The following is a 7,515-nucleotide window of genomic DNA, read 5'->3' as shown; positions in this document are numbered from 1 at the left end:
ATTTTCTATTTATTTATTTATTTATTTATTTGGCTGTGTCAGGTCTTAGTTGCGGCACGCAGGATCTTCGTTGCGGCACATGGGATCTTTTGTTGCAGCGAGCAGTCTCTTCTTTGCGGTGCACGGGCTTCTCTCTAGTTGTGGTGCACGGGCTCAGTAGTTGTGGCATGCGGGCCTAGTTGCCCCACAGCATGTGGGAACTTTGTTCCCCGACTAGGGATCGAACCTGAGTCCCCTGCATTGGAAGGCGGATTCTTAACCACTGGACCACCAGCGAAGTCCTGTTTTTATTTTCTTTAAATGGGGCTTCGAGTTTGAGTGGCTTCTATGTGCCAGGCACTGTTCTTGGTGCTTAAGATACAAAGCAAAGCAAAAGGACAAAGCAAAGATCCCAGCCTGCAGGGACTTTATATTCTAGCTTTAGAGTAACTAAGCAGTTATTTTTTTATTGGAACTCACATTGTAAATTTATCATTTGAAGGCTGGGTGATTGATACACAAGAGTAAGTCATAAATTTTTAGTACGGTTCCAAATTACCAAGCACTTTTGATCCTCAAGGGTTCACTTAAGTAATATATGCAACAATAAAAAAAATAGAATAGTATAGAAAAAAATAGTATAGAGTGGCCCTGTCTTGGGACAATTTAAACCCAGTCTTAGGAGATCCTGTCATCATCCCAGAGATAGTAAAAAAAAAAAAAAAAAAAAGTTAGAACTATGGCTGTAAATCTTTTTACTACTAAGAACTCTTTTTACTTTTGTACCCCATGTTTTGAAAAATTTAATGCTTTAAACAAATCCCTTTTATTAAGTAATAATTTATTTCCCCCTGTATATACCATTTCTGCTACTTCTGTAGGTACCAGAAAAACCCAGAAACAGGTTGAGCTCAGGCATATTCCTACTCAGTACCCAGATAGTTATGCCCCATCTGCTGCCCTAGGAGCCCTTGTTTTGGGCTGTTGAGTGTGTGTATACCTGCAGAGATAGATGGTGGTATTAGAAGTCATGTGGGCTTTTAAGATACCCCTTCATGAGAGCACAGTATAATTGGTATATTAGTTTCTTAGGGCTGTTGTAATAAGTGACCACAAACTTGGTTGCTCAAAACAGCAAAAATTTATTCTTTCACAGTTCTAGAGGCTGGAAGTCTGAAATCAAGGTATAGGCAGGACTGTGCTCCCTCTAATGGCTCTGGGGGAGAATTCTCCTTGCCTCTTTCAGTTTCTGGTGGCTCCAGGCATTCCATGGCTTGTGGCTCCATAACTCCAGTCTCTGCCTCTGTCTTCACACGGCCTTCTCCTCCTTTCTGTCTGTGTATTCTCCTCTGCCGTCTCTAATAAAGACAATTGTCATTGAATTTAGGGCCCACCCAGCTAATCCAGGATGATCCCATCTCGATATTCTTAATTATATCTGTGAAGACCCTTTTTCCAAATAAGGTCACATTCACTGTTCCAGAGGTTATTACATGAGCATGAATTAGGGGGCTGCCATTCAACCCACTACAATTAGGTAGGCCTAAAAAAAATCTATGAATGCTAGAAATCAAAGTATTAAGTGAAGGGTTTTGAATTCCCCCTCCTTATCCAACACCCCATACTTTGCTCTTGTCTGAAATATCTGGCCATTGCCTCAGCTCCCGGTTGAATGTTACCACTGGACTCAAGCTCTGCTCTTGTCTCTGACATCTGGTTCCTCATCTTGGGTCTCATCTTGGCTTAACCCCTGGAGTAGCTCTTGGTATCCCTTTGCATGGATGACTTCTACTGACTCTGCAGCCCATCCAGTTTGCTACCCTCTGTGCTCGGCATAGCTTGTTCCCCCATTTCCCAGTCTTGTTACCAATAGGACACACCCATAGTGTTTCAGTAAGTCAAGTCCTTGTTGCATAAAGACATAACCCAGTGACCTCCCAAGTGTCCTCCAAATGGCCTGTATGGAGCTAGAAACCACTGCCTACCCAGAGTTATGCTCATAAAAATTTATAACCCCAGGATTAACATGGAGCTATACTCCTCCTTGGTGACAGAAAGCAGGTGTGTGCCAGAGCCTCTGTATTCCATGGCTACCTTTTGTCCTGAAGTTCTTGTTCACCCAAGAGGACTGGTCCTGAGTGCTTGGAATTTATATTATTCTATTTTAAAAATTGGATTTCAGATATGCTTTGAGATAAACCCATCTTGTTTCTTTCTTTTCCAAATGCTGCATTTCATTTTTCATATTTATCATTTGCGCCTTTAATGATTATGTTCTTTTTTTTCTCCCTTCAGAATGAACAAGTTACAATTTTCCATTTGAAAATAAATTTCATCATATTTTATTTCCTGTTTTCCAGGCCATTTGTTTTTCTCAGTGAGTCAGATCTAGCTGAGAATTTTGTTAGCAGCTCCAAAGTACAATGCACTATAATTCTCCTGGAAGGTGAAAAGTATAGGAGCAAGTCTAGCCTTTGATCTGAGGCTCTTACACTAGAATCCTAAAATTGAGCGTATCATGTGACTTTGATCTACACGCTGACATTTTCCCCCACCAAAGAGGTATCCAGAGACTTCACACCTAGTAAATCACCACCATAACCTCTGTGCCATAAAGACCATTAAAAGCAATAAATGCAAGTATCATGAGAATTACTTGTTATTCAAATATTTAAGTTTACAGTCTTGCTTTGCATTATTGCTTTATAAAGCAGTAAGTCCTTACAACACATCTCATGCCTAAGGAAGTGTGGCGATGTCAATTTGATCAAAACATCAAATTACTACCAGAATGAGATTACAAAATATTTTTTGCAGAGTGCTTATGTGAACAATATCACAATATATTTATTATGTTAACTGGCTTCAAATTTGGGCAGTCTACCTAGTTCAGTAGACTGAGCACTAGATTGGCAATAAAGTTCTCCTAAATTCTAACTTCAGTTCTACTGCTGATTGGCTCTGTGTAGTAAGCAACTATTCGTTGTTTCTTTGCCTTTGGCCTTGTGAAACATAAAAGTAGAAAAAGAGTAAAGCATGGCCAGTTGAGTCCTTAGTATTTAGTTTGAGGAATTCTTGGCTGCAGGGCCAGTTTTTATTTTCTAAAAATGGAAATTTTATTTTCATGGGACAGTGCATCAATAGCTTCTCCTCCTTGCTCCCTGGTCTCCACTTGGCCCTGCACCACACACACCAACCTTTCCCAAACAACGGCATTTTTGTGGCCAATAGAACAATAGCCACTATCCTTGGAACCAAGTGAGTGAACAACTCAGATATATTCTGGGTTTGTTAGCATATTTATTTAGATAGCACTTATGCTTCTTTTCTAAAGTTAGGCTGCCCAATCATAGGTGATAGGTGATTTCAGACTACAATAAAGAGCTTTCAAATAATGATAAGAATGCCACAGATGATCAAGTTAAGAACTAATATTCTTTTACCCAGAGAATAAAAAACTTATCAATATCTGGCGTGGGGCTGAGCTTATTGCAATCAGCTTCAACTGTTTGAAAGATTATATTTTGGATAATATCTTTGCTCCTTATCCCCACTAAGGTTAGGACAAGAAAGTAATCATGAAGGAATTATGTTAGATACAGGTAGAGAGGTCTGTTACTACACCAGACAGGTAATTGCCTTCTCTAAAGAAAAAAAAGATCCTGATGTGTTACAGCTTCCCCAGAGTTGGAGAAGGGAACTGTAACTTCACAGCTTATCCCATTCATCAGCTTCCCAGAGTTTAAATACCTCCTGAAGAAACATGGTAGCCCCCCTTAGTGTCTTATTTCAGTCTCTCTTAATCCTTACAGCAAGAACATATTAATGCTGAATAGAAGCCCATCTGTATATTTAGGCTTATTTCCTCTTTCCTCTGGGAACAGAGGACGGATAATCACCACTTCATGTGACATCCCTCAACTACTAAACCCCTATAACACTGCCTTCTTTTTTCCCCCTGGCCCTCAGTGGGTCCGTTTCCCAAAGACTTACTTATTGTTGTTGCCCCTCTGATTTTATGATGAATGGCAATTCTGACACCTCTGACCCTGAGAAGCAGAGAATTCTTGGCTTTATCTTTGCACTAAGAATTTAAATGCAGCCAAACGTATGAGCAGAAATAGGTCATTTTTCTTCTGCAGATCACCAATTGCAAGATTTATTTTCATAAAAAAAGAGTATATCAATTTTCTATTGAAAATACATTTTTGTAAAGCATGAAAAAATGGAATCTCAAGCTCTGTCGCCATCAGAGAGGTGAATGGCTCTTCTTTTTTGAAGCAGCTGCCAACAAATATGAGGACTGGGTATCATTTCTGTCCTTGGTGAACTGTCAGGCTTCTCTTTACGAGTCTGGCACATTCCAGGTGGCTGAAGTAGCTTCTCATTGTCAGGAACTGGTGCAAACAGTTGTTTCTCTACCTATGGCTTACAGTCCTGTTGCCTAGGACTGAAGGATATTCTGAGTTGAATAGTACTTAATGCAGATAATTGAGTAAAGTGCTGTTTTACATTTATTGAAGGTGAAATTCATGTAACATAAAATTAGCCATTTTAAAGTGAACAATCCAGTGGCATTTGGTGTATTCACAATATTGTGTAATTACCATCTATATAAAGTTCCAAAATATTTTCATTGCCCCATTAAGAAATCCCACACCTAACTACCTCCAAGTACTGGTAACCATCAGTCTGGTTTTTGTCCTGTGAATTTACCTATTTTGTATATTTCATATAAATGAATTCATATAGTATGTTCCTTTTTGTATCCAGCTTCTTTCCCTTGATACGATGTTTTCAAGGTTCATCCACATTGTACCATTATCAGTACTTCATTCCTTTTTTATGACTGAATGATATTCTATTGCATGTGTATACCATAATTTGTTTATCCATTCATCTATTGGTGGGTTGTTTCCACCTGCTGGTTATTGTGAATAATGCTGCTATGAACATTCATGTACAAGTATTTGTTTGAGTATCTGTTTTCAGTTCTTTTGGTTATATACCTGGGAATGGAACTGCTGAGTCATACAATAATTCTATGTTTAACCTTTTAAGAAATTGCCAAACTGTTTTCCTACCTTTACTTCTGAAAGGGAAAACCCATGACATTAATGCAATGAACGTTATCTTAGCAGGAGGAGCACAGCCCTCTGAACCTCCAAAGAGAATTTTCTGATGAATCAAAGGGCACAGTCATTGGCAGCAAAGGTGTTTTAGCTGACTGACCTCTGCTCCTGTACAGACAGAACCAAAACAACAATCAGCACAGTCTCCATAAAATACCAGACCAGGGAAAGAAAAGGCAAATCAGCCCAACTCCAGCTAAGTTTTTGCCACATGAATTCCTTGAGATGCTTCAATCAGTGCAGATCTATTGCCCTTTGGCCCCGTTTGTACTATAATTAACCTCAAACTCAATTAAGAGAATTGCTTTAAAGGAAGAAGGCAATTCTGATGAGGTCTGTTTTGAGAAAAATCTGAAAAGCAATCTAAAGTTGCCAGAAGTCAGGTTTGTGCCCTTTCTTCCTGTCAGCATAAGGATCCATACTTCGAATGTTTGACTAATTTTGGCAAATTAATTACCATTTAATTATCACATAAGAAGACATCTACTTATTTTCCCAAAAACTGTTACTCTGCTGTAGGCAAATTGGTATAAAGACTAATCTAATTTGCCTATTGTAGAAACAGACTGGGCTTTTGAAAGTCCACACCTATGTTCAGTTTTCTGAATGTCCCCATAGACATTTCCTTTTGTGACATTGATATTGAAGATATAGTGGGTACTGAATGGTAGGCAGCCCACACCTATACTGCAGTGCCAATAAAAGGCAATGTTAGGATGTCTGACCTCTTGATGTAGGAAACACTTCACCATCCCTGGAACCACATGCTTGGTCAAGCTGTGCTAGTCACAATGTGCAATGGAATTAGAACCATTACAGAGTTAAGATGGAATAAATTAGAAACAAAAACCCTCCTCTTTCTTGGAGGTCTTAATTCAAGTTAGTATAGTTGAGATAATGTGCCCAAATAGTGCACCCAGAAAATGAGCTTATCTACTGGGGATCTTGCCATGTTGTAATTCAGAATTACTCCTCAGAATTACAAAGCTATTACAGTCGGAGTGGCATGGTTGCCAGAAAATGAAACCTCAGAACACTGGGTAGCCTGAGTTAGAGGAACGGCTCCTTGGCTGCTAAACCACCGTGTCTATAATAGTTCAGCCCTTATCCCTGATACTATGCTGCTTGAGTTACATGCTCTTGGAGATTACTTCAAGTTTAAGCAGAAAGGTCGGAAGAGGACAGGGAGGCAAGGCAGCTCTGCAGATGCACTCTTTGGTTAGATCTCACAGGAACAGATTAGGGAGATCAGATTACCTGGAGTCTCCCTCCCTCACATGGAAAAAGACTTCTGCTTGAGGAGTCACAAATTCCTGGGCAGAGAGTAATGTTTGTGCCTGTGGAGAAACAAAATGTCCCTGAGGTGGAATTTTTGAACCCAGTCATACATAATTGGTGGTACCAGACAGGAGAGAGCCTGACATTTCAGACTGTAACCATATTCAGGAGGATTTGGTTCATAGAAAAGTTTATGTTAAAACCTTAAGTCTCAATCTCTCTTTATCCCAGGTTATCATCTTGAGATGCTAAGCTAGCTGGACCCCTAAAGTTCGATTAACGTTTTCCAAGGACAGGAGAAATTATTCTTCATATGAGAGTTGATATTCATTTCTCAGTAATTATCTTCTTGAGCTGTTACAAAGCTCTTAATATACGAAGCTACTCTTGATTTGTTTTAAAAATCTTGAGAAATGTTGGGGCTTCCCTGGTGGCACAGTGGTTAAGAGTCTGCTTGCCAGTGCAGGGGACACAGGTTCGAGCCCTGGTCTGGGAAGATCCCACATGCTGCAGAGCAGCTGAGCCCGTGTGCCACAACTACTGAGCCTGTGCTCCAGAGTCCGCAAGCTACAACTACTGAGCCCAAGTGCCACAGCTACTGAAGCCTGTGTACCTAGAGCCCATGCTCCACAACAAGAGAAGCCACCACAATGAGAAGCCTGCACACAACAACGAAGAGTAGCCCCCACTCACCACAACTAGAGAAAGCCTGCGTGCAGCAACGAAGACCCAACACAGCCAAAAATAAATGAATAAATAAATAGATAAATTTTTTTAAAATTAAAAATAAAAAGCTTGAGAAATGCATCCGATCCAAGTTAATAACTCACAGCAATATTTTTAGATGATGCCTGGGTACAATGCTTACATAAACTGAGTCCAAGCTTCACATTATATTAGAGATTGTCAGGTGATGTCCTTTCAGCTGACACACAGGGCCCTTGCTTCTTGCCAGAGTGGAGGGCAAGTTCTTAGTAAACGTGCAAGGCTCATATGACTAATGAGAGTTGGTTCGGCCCCTAAGGAGATTCTAAGTTCCATTAAACCAAAATAGCAATCAGGTATCATAACAACCTTGTGAAAACTCGAAGAACTATTTCTCTCTCCAGTACAGGGAAAATGAATT

The 7,515-nt window shown here is 39.9% G+C and overlaps 1 long non-coding RNA gene across 2 annotated transcripts; it reads right to left on the bottom strand.

Moving 5' to 3' along the window:
- Positions 1 to 1,091: 1,091 nt before the first annotated feature.
- LOC114487399 (uncharacterized) lies at positions 1,092 to 7,251 on the bottom strand. 2 transcript variants are annotated; one of them, XR_003682455.2, is made up of 4 exons: positions 7,083 to 7,251; positions 6,369 to 6,448; positions 5,064 to 5,219; positions 1,092 to 1,337 (listed from the first exon to the last, which is right to left on the bottom strand). It is a non-coding gene; the product is annotated as an uncharacterized lncRNA (long non-coding RNA). The 2 variants fall into 2 exon arrangements; XR_008618908.1 differs by lacking the exon at positions 5,064 to 5,219.
- Positions 7,252 to 7,515: the final 264 nt, after the last annotated feature.

The sequence above is a fragment of the Physeter macrocephalus genome, chromosome 12 (assembly GCF_002837175.3).
Source record: "Physeter macrocephalus isolate SW-GA chromosome 12, ASM283717v5, whole genome shotgun sequence".
Lineage (NCBI taxonomy): Eukaryota > Metazoa > Chordata > Mammalia > Artiodactyla > Physeteridae > Physeter > Physeter macrocephalus.
Note: the sequence above shows the minus strand (reverse complement) of the source record. Positions and strands in the feature narration are given on the sequence as shown.